The sequence below is a fragment of the Anopheles nili genome (assembly GCF_943737925.1).
Source record: "Anopheles nili chromosome X unlocalized genomic scaffold, idAnoNiliSN_F5_01 X_unloc_8, whole genome shotgun sequence".
Classification (NCBI taxonomy): domain Eukaryota; kingdom Metazoa; phylum Arthropoda; class Insecta; order Diptera; family Culicidae; genus Anopheles; species Anopheles nili.
In genome coordinates, this window is record NW_026525518.1 from 105,001 (window position 1) to 117,636 (window position 12,636).

Genomic DNA, 12,636 nt, shown 5'->3' on the forward strand with positions numbered 1-12,636 from the left:
TTGGACGCAGGCAGCCGGCTCCACACGTGCACCTCGTGCGGAGCTCTCGGAAGCGCGCCAGCTGACACTCTGGCGGGCCCCTTGTTTGTTCCCGACTCATCTTAGCTTCGCCTCCTCATGAACCGGCGGAACCTTTAACCGTTCCGGGTCCTATGCACTCTCCGTGTTTGGTTCATCGCTCATCTCTACATTACGCCGAGCTCAACTAGTATTGTTCGTTTCACCGTTTGATGCGAGATCGGGGTATACCCGGTACCGCGGTACTTCCCACCCAGGTTGGATGGCCGTACAACACTCAAGAAGTAACAACGTGCCGGTGCTAAGCACCGTCTCCTCAAGATCTACGAGTTCTGACACCTCTTGGCTACTTGACCCCTTTCCCGGTGGGTGCAAGTCACTCTACTCCGAGCCCTAGGACACCTTCCCAGGGTGTTTTCCATGTACCACTAACCCTTGGTTGGACACCTCTTGGCTACTTGACCCCTTTCCCGGTGGGTGCAAGTCACCGTGCGGAACCTTTCGGCCGCTCTCCCTAGGACTGTGTTGCAGGCAAGCACAGTGGTTCCGCGACCTAGAGACAGCGGCACCCCTTGTTACTACTACTCCGAGCCCTGGAACACCTTCCCAGGGTGTTTTCCATGTACCACTAACCCTTGGTTGGACACCTCTTGGCTACTTGACCCCTTTCCCGGTGGGTGCAAGTCACCGTGCGGAACCTTTCGGCCGCTCTCCCTAGGACTGTGTTGCAGGCAAGCACAGTGGTTCCGCGACCTAGAGACAGCGGCATCCCTTGTTACTACTACTCCGAGCCCTGGGACACCTTCCCAGGGTGTTTTCCATGTACCACTAGCCTCTGGTTGACCATCGGTGGAGGTACTTGATTTCACCCAAAACCACCCTAGGTCACCGTTCCGACCGCCCAGCTACCGTTAAAACGCCTCCGGACACCAGGACACACCTTCCCGGTACCAGAACCAGTCGTAGTTGCCGTCACCCAAATTTCATACAACCGTCACCCACGGGCCGAAACACCTTGCCACTACATGAGTCTAGTATTAGGTCCTAGGGTCTCTTTTCGACAACTCCCGACCTCCCTGATATCGAATCGTCAGTTTACATGAGGAGGCTAAACTTTCTATGACGACTCAGTACAACCATACCTCCCTATAATAGTGAAATGTCAAATTCTAGGGCTTTTTGGCCATGGAAAATTCTGAAGCTCGGCACGAGCAAACATGACCCATGCTTGTATCTCCGAAACTATGAGTCTGACAGTTTTGCACCCTTCTGCGGAAAGTTGTGTCTCGGTAAGCCTAAAAAGTCAGTAGAACACCACGAAACGATCCGACCACTCCTTCGACCTGTTTTGGGGTTTTGCAGTTTTCCATGGGGTATTTTGTATGGGGAAAACCGACCCATGCCCGTATCTCCGTACTTAAGCGTCTGACGGTCTTGGACCCGGATAGGTAAAAGTTGCATTTCGTCGAGCTGAACATTTCACTAGAACATCGCGAAACGATCCGACGACTCCTTCTGGGAGTTTTTGGGGTCGGAAGGTTTTCTGGGACTTAGTCTCTGGAGCAACATTTCTGAAGCTCGGCACGAGCAACCACGCACGTGTCTTATATCTCCGTAAGTAAGTGTCTGACGGTCTTGGACACCTTTAGCAAAAAGTTGCGCTCTATCCAATGGAACATTTCACTAGAACACCACGAAACGATCCGACCACTCCTTCGACCTGTTTTGGGGTTTTGCAGTTTTCCATGGGGTATTTTGTATGGGGAAAACCGACCCATGCCCGTACCTCCGTACCTAAGCGTCTGACGGTCTTGGACCCCTTTAGGTAAAAGTTGCATTCCGTCGAGCTGAACATTTCACTAGAACATCGCGAAACGATCCGACGACTCCTTCTGGGAGTTTTTGGGGTCGGAAGGTTTTCTGGGACTTAGTCTCTGGAGCAACATTTCTGAAGCTCGGCACGAGCAACCACGCACGTGTCTTATATCTCCGTAAGTAAGGGTCTGACGGTCTTGGACACCTTTAGCAAAAAGTTGCGCCCTATCAAATGGAACATTTCACTAGAACACCACGAAACGATCCGACCACTCCTTCGACCTGTTTTGGGGTTTTGCAGTTTTCCATGGGGTATTTTGTATGGGGAAAACCGACCCATGCCCGTATCTCCGTACCTAAGCGTCTGACGGTCTTGGACCCCTTTAGGTAAAAGTTGCATTCCGTCGAGCTGAACATTTCACTAGAACATCGCGAAACGATCCGACGCCTCCTTCTGGGAGTTTTTGGGGTCGGAAGGTTTTCTGGGACTTAGTCTCTGGAGCAACATTTCTGAAGCTCGGCACGAGCAACCACGCACGTGTCTTATATCTCCGTAAGTAAGTGTCTGACGGTCTTGGACGCCTTTAGCAAAAAGTTGCGCCCTATCGAATGGAACATTTCACTAGAACACCACGAAACGATCCGACCACTCCTTCGACCTGTTTTGGGGTTTTGCAGTTTTCCATGGGGTATTTTGTATGGGGAAAACCGACCCATGCCCGTATCTCCGTACCTAAGCGTCTGACGGTCTTGGACCCCTTTAGGTAAAAGTTGCATTCCGTCGAGCTGAACATTTCACTAGAACATCGCGAAACGATCCGACGCCTCCTTCTGGGAGTTTTTGGGGTCCGAAGGTTTTCTCGGACTTAGTCTCTGGAGCAACATTTCTGAAGCTCGGCACGAGCAACCACGCACGTGTCTTATATCTCCGTAAGTAAGGGTCTGACGGTCTTGGACACCTTTAGCAAAAAGTTGCGCTCTATCGAATGGAACATTTCACTAGAACACCACGAAACGATCCGACCACTCCTTCGACCTGTTTTGGGGTTTTGCAGTTTTCCATGGGGTATTTTGTATGGGGAAAACCGACCCATGCCCGTATCTCCGTACCTAAGCGTCTGACGGTCTTGGACCCCTTAAGGTAAAAGTTGCATTTCGTCGAGCTGAACATTTCACTTGAACATCGCGAAACGATCCGACGACTCCTTCTGGGAGTTTTTGGGGTCCGAAGGTTTTCTGGGACTTGGTCTCTGGAGCAACATTTCTGAAGCTCGGCACGAGCAACCACGCACGTGTCTTATATCTCCGTAAGTAAGTGTCTGACGGTCTTGGACACCTTTAGCAAAAAGTTGCGCCCTATCGAATGGAACATTTCACTAGAACACCACGAAACGATCCGACCACTCCTTCGACCTGTTTTGGGGTTTTGCAGTTTTCCATGGGGTATTTTGTATGGGGAAAACCGACCCATGCCCGTATCTCCGTACCTAAGCGTCTGACGGTCTTGGACCCCTTGAGGTAAAAGTTGCATTCCGTCGAGCTGAACATTTCACTAGAACATCGCGAAACGATCCGACGACTCCTTCTGGGAGTTTTTGGGGTCCGAAGGTTTTCTGGGACTTAGTCTCTGGAGCAACATTTCTGAAGCTCGGCACGGGCAACCACGCACGTGTCTTATATCTCCGTAAGTAAGGGTCTGACGGTCTTGGACACCTTTAGCAAAAAGTTGCGTCTTATCGAATGGAACATTTCACTAGAACACCACGAAACGATCCGACCACTCCTTCGACCTGTTTTGGGGTTTTGCAGTTTTCCATGGGGTATTTTGTATGGGGAAAACCGACCCATGCCCGTATCTCCGTACCTAAGCGTCTGACGGTCTTGGACCCCTTTAGGTAAAAGTTGCATTCCGTCGAGCTGAACATTTCACTAGAACATCGCGAAACGATCCGACGACTCCTTCTGGGAGTTTTTGGGGTCCGAAGGTTTTCTGGGACTTAGTCTCTGGAGCAACATTTCTGAAGCTCGGCACGAGCAACCACGCACGTGTCTTATATCTCCGTAAGTAAGGGTCTGACGGTCTTGGACACCTTTAGCAAAAAGTTGCGTATAACCATCCTCGTCAATACTCTCGAACACTGTAACTCGATCCGACCACTCCTTGGTACACTTTTGTGGGTTACCAGTTTCGGTTGGGACTTAGTCTCTGGAGACCAAATTCTGAAGCTCGGCGTGGGTACCGACTTTTCGTGCACGTCCGAGGGCCTCGACCGCCCCGAGAACCCGGACCTTCAGGATTTTGGCCATTTTTGGGGGTGCACAAAAGTGTTCGTAATCAACCTCGGATTGTACTTTTCATCATCTAGGGGCACCGTAGGGACCGAAAAAAGTGGTTTCGCATGATAGTCCACCTCGACCCATGTCGACCCTTGCGCGACCCCGACCTTCAGGATTTTGCTCTACGGAAGGGGGTCTACTTGTGCGCAACCCCGACCTTCAGGATTTTGCTCTACGGAAGGGGGTGCACAAAAGTGTTCGTAATCAACCTCGGATTGTACTTTTCATCATCTAGGGGCACCGTAGGGACCGAAAAAAGTGGTTTCGCATGATAGTCCACCTCGACCAATGTCGACCCTTGCGCGACCCCGACCTTCAGGATTTTGCTCTACGGAAGGGGTCTACCCTTGCGCGACCCCGACCTTCAGGATTTTGCTCTACGGAAGGGGGTCGACTTGTGCGCAACCCCGACCTTCAGGATTTTGCTCTACGGAAGGGGGTGCACAAAAGTGTTCGTAATCAACCTCGGATTGTACTTTTCATCATCTAGGGGCACCGTAGGGACCGAAAAAAGTGGTTTCGCATGATAGTCCACCTCGACCCATGTCGACCCTTGCGCGACCCCGACCTTCAGGATTTTGCTCTACGGAAGGGGGTCTACTTGTGCGCAACCCCGACCTTCAGGATTTCGCTCTACGGAAGGGGGTGCACAAAAGTGTTCGTAATCAACCTCGGATTGTACTTTTCATCATCTAGGGGCACCGTAGGGACCGAAAAAAGTGGTTTCGCATGATAGTCCACCTCGACCCATGTCGACCCTTGCGCGACCCCGACCTTCAGGATTTTGCTCTACGAAAGGGGGTGCACAAAAGTGTTCGTAATCAACCTCGGATTGTACTTTTCATCATCTAGGGGCACCGTAGGGACCGAAAAAAGTGGTTTCGCATGATAGTCCACCTCGACCCATGTCGACCCTTGCGCGACCCCGACCTTCAGGATTTTGCTCTACGGAAGGGGGTGCACAAAAGTGTTCGTAATCAACCTCGGATTGTACTTTTCATCATCTAGGGGCACCGTAGGGACCGAAAAAAGTGGTTTCGCATGATAGTCCACCTCGACCCATGTCGACCCTTGCGCGACCCCGACCTTCAGGATTTTGCTCTACGGAAGGGGGTCTACTTGTGCGCAACCCCGACCTTCAGGATTTTGCTCTACGGAAGGGGGTCTACTTGTACGCAACCCCGACCTTCAGGATTTTGCTCTACGGAAGGGGGTGCACAAAAGTGTTCGTAATCAACCTCGGATTGTACTTTTCATCATCTAGGGGCACCGTAGGGACCGAAAAAAGTGGTTTCGCATGATAGTCCACCTCGACCCATGTCGACCCTTGCGCGACCCCGACCTTCAGGATTTTGCTCTACGGAAGGGGGTGCACAAAAGTGTTCGTAATCAACCTCGGATTGTACTTTTCATCATCTAGGGGCACCGTAGGGACCGAAAAAAGTGGTTTCGCATGATAGTCCACCTCGACCCATGTCGACCCTTGCGCGACCCCGACCTTCAGGATTTTGCTCTACGGAAGGGGGTGCACAAAAGTGTTCGTAATCAACCTCGGATTGTACTTTTCATCATCTAGGGGCACCGTAGGGACCGAAAAAAGTGGTTTCGCATGATAGTCCACCTCGACCCATGTCGACCCTTGCGCGACCCCGACCTTCAGGATTTTGCTCTACGGAAGGGGGTGCACACTTGTGCGCGACCCCGACCTTCAGGATTTTGCTCTACGGAAGGGGGTCTACTTGTGCGCAACCCCGACCTTCAGGATTTTGCTCTACGGAAGGGGGTCTACTTGTGCGCAACCCCGACCTTCAGGATTTTGCTCTACGGAAGGGGGTGCACAAAAGTGTTCGTAATCAACCTCGGATTGTACTTTTCATCATCTAGGGGCACCGTAGGGACCGAAAAAAGTGGTTTCGCATGATAGTCCACCTCGACCCATGTCGACCCTTGCGCGACCCCGACCTTCAGGATTTTGCTCTACGGAAGGGGGTGCACAAAAGTGTTCGTAATCAACCTCGGATTGTACTTTTCATCATCTAGGGGCACCGTAGGGACCGAAAAAAGTGGTTTCGCATGATAGTCCACCTCGACCCATGTCGACCCTTGCGCGACCCCGACCTTCAGGATTTTGCTCTACGAAAGGGGGTGCACAAAAGTGTTCGTAATCAACCTCGGATTGTACTTTTCATCATCTAGGGGCACCGTAGGGACCGAAAAAAGTGGTTTCGCATGATAGTCCACCTCGACCCATGTCGACCCTTGCGCGACCCCGACCTTCAGGATTTTGCTCTACGGAAGGGGGTGCACAAAAGTGTTCGTAATCAACCTCGGATTGTACTTTTCATCATCTAGGGGCACCGTAGGGACCGAAAAAAGTGGTTTCGCATGATAGTCCACCTCGACCCATGTCGACCCTTGCGCGACCCCGACCTTCAGGATTTTGCTCTACGGAAGGGGTCTACCCTTGCGCGACCCCGACCTTCAGGATTTTGCTCTACGGAAGGGGGTCGACTTGTGCGCAACCCCGACCTTCAGGATTTTGCTCTACGGAAGGGGGTGCACAAAAGTGTTCGTAATCAACCTCGGATTGTACTTTTCATCATCTAGGGGCACCGTAGGGACCGAAAAAAGTGGTTTCGCATGATAGTCCACCTCGACCCATGTCGACCCTTGCGCGACCCCGACCTTCAGGATTTTGCTCTACGGAAGGGGGTCTACTTGTGCGCAACCCCGACCTTCAGGATTTCGCTCTACGGAAGGGGGTGCACAAAAGTGTTCGTAATCAACCTCGGATTGTACTTTTCATCATCTAGGGGCACCGTAGGGACCGAAAAAAGTGGTTTCGCATGATAGTCCACCTCGACCCATGTCGACCCTTGCGCGACCCCGACCTTCAGGATTTTGCTCTACGGAAGGGGGTCTACTTGTGCGCAACCCCGACCTTCAGGATTTTGCTCTACGGAAGGGGGTGCACAAAAGTGTTCGTAATCAACCTCGGATTGTACTTTTCATCATCTAGGGGCACCGTAGGGACCGAAAAAAGTGGTTTCGCATGATAGTCCACCTCGACCCATGTCGACCCTTGCGCGACCCCGACCTTCAGGATTTTGCTCTACGGAAGGGGGTGCACAAAAGTGTTCGTAATCAACCTCGGATTGTACTTTTCATCATCTAGGGGCACCGTAGGGACCGAAAAAAGTGGTTTCGCATGATAGTCCACCTCGACCCATGTCGACCCTTGCGCGACCCCGACCTTCAGGATTTTGCTCTACGGAAGGGGGTGCACAAAAGTGTTCGTAATCAACCTCGGATTGTACTTTTCATCATCTAGGGGCACCGTAGGGACCGAAAAAAGTGGTTTCGCATGATAGTCCACCTCGACCCATGTCGACCCTTGCGCGACCCCGACCTTCAGGATTTTGCTCTACGGAAGGGGGTGCACAAAAGTGTTCGTAATCAACCTCGGATTGTACTTTTCATCATCTAGGGGCACCGTAGGGACCGAAAAAAGTGGTTTCGCATGATAGTCCACCTCGACCCATGTCGACCCTTGCGCGACCCCGACCTTCAGGATTTTGCTCTACGGAAGGGGTCTACCCTTGCTCGACCCCGACCTTCAGGATTTTGCTCTACGGAAGGGGGTGCACAAAAGTGTTCGTAATCAACCTCGGATTGTACTTTTCATCATCTAGGGGCACCGTAGGGACCGAAAAAAGTGGTTTCGCATGATAGTCCACCTCGACCCATGTCGACCCTTGCGCGACCCCGACCTTCAGGATTTTGCTCTACGGAAGGGGGTCTACTTGTGCGCAACCCCGACCTTCAGGATTTTGCTCTACGGAAGGGGGTGCACAAAAGTGTTCGTAATCAACCTCGGATTGTACTTTTCATCATCTAGGGGCACCGTAGGGACCGAAAAAAGTGGTTTCGCATGATAGTCCACCTCGACCCATGTCGACCCTTGCGCTACCCCGACCTTCAGGATTTTGCTCTACGGAAGGGGGTCTACTTGTGCGCAACCCCGACCTTCAGGATTTTGCTCTACGGAAGGGGGTCTACTTGTGCGCAACCCCGACCTTCAGGATTTTGCTCTACGGAAGGGGGTGCACAAAAGTGTTCGTAATCAACCTCGGATTGTACTTTTCATCATCTAGGGGCACCGTAGGGACCGAAAAAAGTGGTTTCGCATGATAGTCCACCTCGACCCATGTCGACCCTTGCGCGACCCCGACCTTCAGGATTTTGCTCTACGGAAGGGGGTGCACAAAAGTGTTCGTAATCAACCTCGGATTGTACTTTTCATCATCTAGGGGCACCGTAGGGACCGAAAAAAGTGGTTTCGCATGATAGTCCACCTCGACCCATGTCGACCCTTGCGCGACCCCGACCTTCAGGATTTTGCTCTACGGAAGGGGGTGCACACTTGTGCGACCCCGACCTTCAGGATTTTGCTCTACGGAAGGGGGTGCACAAAAGTGTTCGTAATCAACCTCGGATTGTACTTTTCATCATCTAGGGGCACCGTAGGGACCGAAAAAAGTGGTTTCGCATGATAGTCCACCTCGACCCATGTTGACCCTTGCGCGACCCCGACCTTCAGGATTTTGCTCTACGGAAGGGGGTGCACAAAAGTGTTCGTAATCAACCTCGGATTGTACTTTTCATCATCTAGGGGCACCGTAGGGACCGAAAAAAGTGGTTTCGCATGATAGTCCACCTCGACCCATGTTGACCCTTGCGCGACCCCGACCTTCAGGATTTTGCTCTACGGAAGGGGGTGCACAAAAGTGTTCGTAATCAACCTCGGATTGTACTTTTCATCATCTAGGGGCACCGTAGGGACCGAAAAAAGTGGTTTCGCATGATAGTCCACCTCGACCCATGTCGACCATTGCGCGACCCCGACCTTCAGGATTTTGCTCTACGGAAGGGGGTGCACACTTGTGCGACCCCGACCTTCAGGATTTTGCTCTACGGAAGGGGGTGCACAAAAGTGTTCGTAATCAACCTCGGATTGTACTTTTCATCATCTAGGGGCACCGTAGGGACCGAAAAAAGTGGTTTCGCATGATAGTCCACCTCGACCCATGTCGACCCTTGCGCGACCCCGACCTTCAGGATTTTGCTCTACGGAAGGGGGTCTACTTGTGCGCAACCCCGACCTTCAGGATTTTGCTCTACGGAAGGGGGTGCACAAAAGTGTTCGTAATCAACCTCGGATTGTACTTTTCATCATCTAGGGGCACCGTAGGGACCGAAAAAAGTGGTTTCGCATGATAGTCCACCTCGACCCATGTCGACCCTTGCGCGACCCCGACCTTCAGGATTTTGCTCTACGGAAGGGGGTCTACTTGTGCGCAACCCCGACCTTCAGGATTTTGCTCTACGGAAGGGGGTGCACAAAAGTGTTCGTAATCAACCTCGGATTGTACTTTTCATCATCTAGGGGCACCGTAGGGACCGAAAAAAGTGGTTTCGCATGATAGTCCACCTCGACCCATGTCGACCCTTGCGCGACCCCGACCTTCAGGATTTTGCTCTACGGAAGGGGGTGCACAAAAGTGTTCGTAATCAACCTCGGATTGTACTTTTCATCATCTAGGGGCACCGTAGGGACCGAAAAAAGTGGTTTCGCATGATAGTCCACCTCGACCCATGTCGACCCTTGCGCGACCCCGACCTTCAGGATTTTGCTCTACGGAAGGGGGTCTACTTGTGCGCAACCCCGACCTTCAGGATTTTGCTCTACGGAAGGGGGTGCACAAAAGTGTTCGTAATCAACCTCGGATTGTACTTTTCATCATCTAGGGGCACCGTAGGGACCGAAAAAAGTGGTTTCGCATGATAGTCCACCTCGACCCATGTCGACCCTTGCGCGACCCCGACCTTCAGGATTTTGCTCTACGGAAGGGGGTCGACTTGTGCGCAACCCCGACCTTCAGGATTTTGCTCTACGGAAGGGGGTGCACAAAAGTGTTCGTAATCAACCTCGGATTGTACTTTTCATCATCTAGGGGCACCGTAGGGACCGAAAAAAGTGGTTTCGCATGATAGTCCACCTCGACCCATGTCGACCCTTGCGCGACCCCGACCTTCAGGATTTTGCTCTACGGAAGGGGGTGCACAAAAGTGTTCGTAATCAACCTCGGATTGTACTTTTCATCATCTAGGGGCACCGTAGGGACCGAAAAAAGTGGTTTCGCATGATAGTCCACCTCGACCCATGTCGACCCTTGCGCGACCCCGACCTTCAGGATTTTGCTCTACGGAAGGGGTCTACCCTTGCTCGACCCCGACCTTCAGGATTTTGCTCTACGGAAGGGGGTGCACAAAAGTGTTCGTAATCAACCTCGGATTGTACTTTTCATCATCTAGGGGCACCGTAGGGACCGAAAAAAGTGGTTTCGCATGATAGTCCACCTCGACCCTTGTCGACCCTTGCGCGACCCCGACCTTCAGGATTTTGCTCTACGGAAGGGGGTGCACAAAAGTGTTCGTAATCAACCTCGGATTGTACTTTTCATCATCTAAGGGCATCGTAGGGAACGAAAAAAGTGGTTTCGCATGATAGTCCACCTCGACCCATGTCGACCCTTGCGCGACCCCGACCTTCAGGATTTTGCTCTACGGAAGGGGGTCTACTTGTGCGCAACCCCGACCTTCAGGATTTTGCTCTACGGAAGGGGGTGCACAAAAGTGTTCGTAATCAACCTCGGATTGTACTTTTCATCATCTAGGGGCACCGTAGGGACCGAAAAAAGTGGTTTCGCATGATAGTCCACCTCGACCCATGTCGACCCTTGCGCGACCCCGACCTTCAGGATTTTGCTCTACGGAAGGGGGTGCACAAAAGTGTTCGTAATCAACCTCGGATTGTACTTTTCATCATCTAGGGGCACCGTAGGGACCGAAAAAAGTGGTTTCGCATGATAGTCCACCTCGACCCATGTCGACCCTTGCGCGACCCCGACCTTCAGGATTTTGCTCTACGGAAGGGGGTGCACAAAAGTGTTCGTAATCAACCTCGGATTGTACTTTTCATCATCTAGGGGCACCGTAGGGACCGAAAAAAGTGGTTTCGCATGATAGTCCACCTCGACCCATGTCGACCCTTGCGCGACCCCGACCTTCAGGATTTTGCTCTACGGAAGGGGGTGCACAAAAGTGTTCGTAATCAACCTCGGATTGTACTTTTCATCATCTAGGGGCACCGTAGGGACCGAAAAAAGTGGTTTCGCATGATAGTCCACCTCGACCCATGTCGACCCTTGCGCGACCCCGACCTTCAGGATTTTGCTCTACGGAAGGGGGTCTACTTGTGCGCGACCCCGACCTTCAGGATTTTGCTCTACGGAAGGGGGTGCACAAAAGTGTTCGTAATCAACCTCGGATTGTACTTTTCATCATCTAGGGGCACCGTAGGGACCGAAAAAAGTGGTTTCGCATGATAGTCCACCTCGACCCATGTCGACCCTTGCGCGACCCCGACCTTCAGGATTTTGCTCTACGGAAGGGGGTCTACTTGTGCGCAACCCCGACCTTCAGGATTTTGCTCTACGGAAGGGGGTGCACAAAAGTGTTCGTAATCAACCTCGGATTGTACTTTTCATCATCTAGGGGCACCGTAGGGACCGAAAAAAGTGGTCTCGCATGATAGTCCACCTCGACCCATGTCGACCCTTGCGCGACCCCGACCTTCAGGATTTTGCTCTACGGAAGGGGGTCTACTTGTGCGCGACCCCGACCTTCAGGATTTTGCTCTACGGAAGGGGGTGCACAAAAGTGTTCGTAATCAACCTCGGATTGTACTTTTCATCATCTAGGGGCACCGTAGGGACCGAAAAAAGTGGTTTCGCATGATAGTCCACCTCGACCCATGTCGACCCTTGCGCGACCCCGACCTTCAGGATTTTGCTCTACGGAAGGGGGTCGACTTGTGCGCAACCCCGACCTTCAGGATTTTGCTCTACGGAAGGGGGTGCACAAAAGTGTTCGTAATCAACCTCGGATTGTACTTTTCATCATCTAGGGGCACCGTAGGGACCGAAAAAAGTGGTTTCGCATGATAGTCCACCTCGACCCATGTCGACCCTTGCGCGACCCCGACCTTCAGGATTTTGCTCTACGGAAGGGGGTGCACAAAAGTGTTCGTAATCAACCTCGGATAGTACTTTTCATCATCTAGGGGCACCGTAGGGACCGAAAAAAGTGGTTTCGCATGATAGTCCACCTCGACCCATGTCGACCCTTGCGCGACCCCGACCTTCAGGATTTTGCTCTACGGAAGGGGGTGCACAAAAGTGTTCGTAATCAACCTCGGATTGTACTTTTCATCATCTAGGGGCACCGTAGGGACCGAAAAAAGTGGTTTCGCATGATAGTCCACCTCGACCCATGTCGACCCTTGCGCGACCCCGACCTTCAGGATTTTGCTCTACGGAAGGGGGTCTACTTGTGCGCAACCCC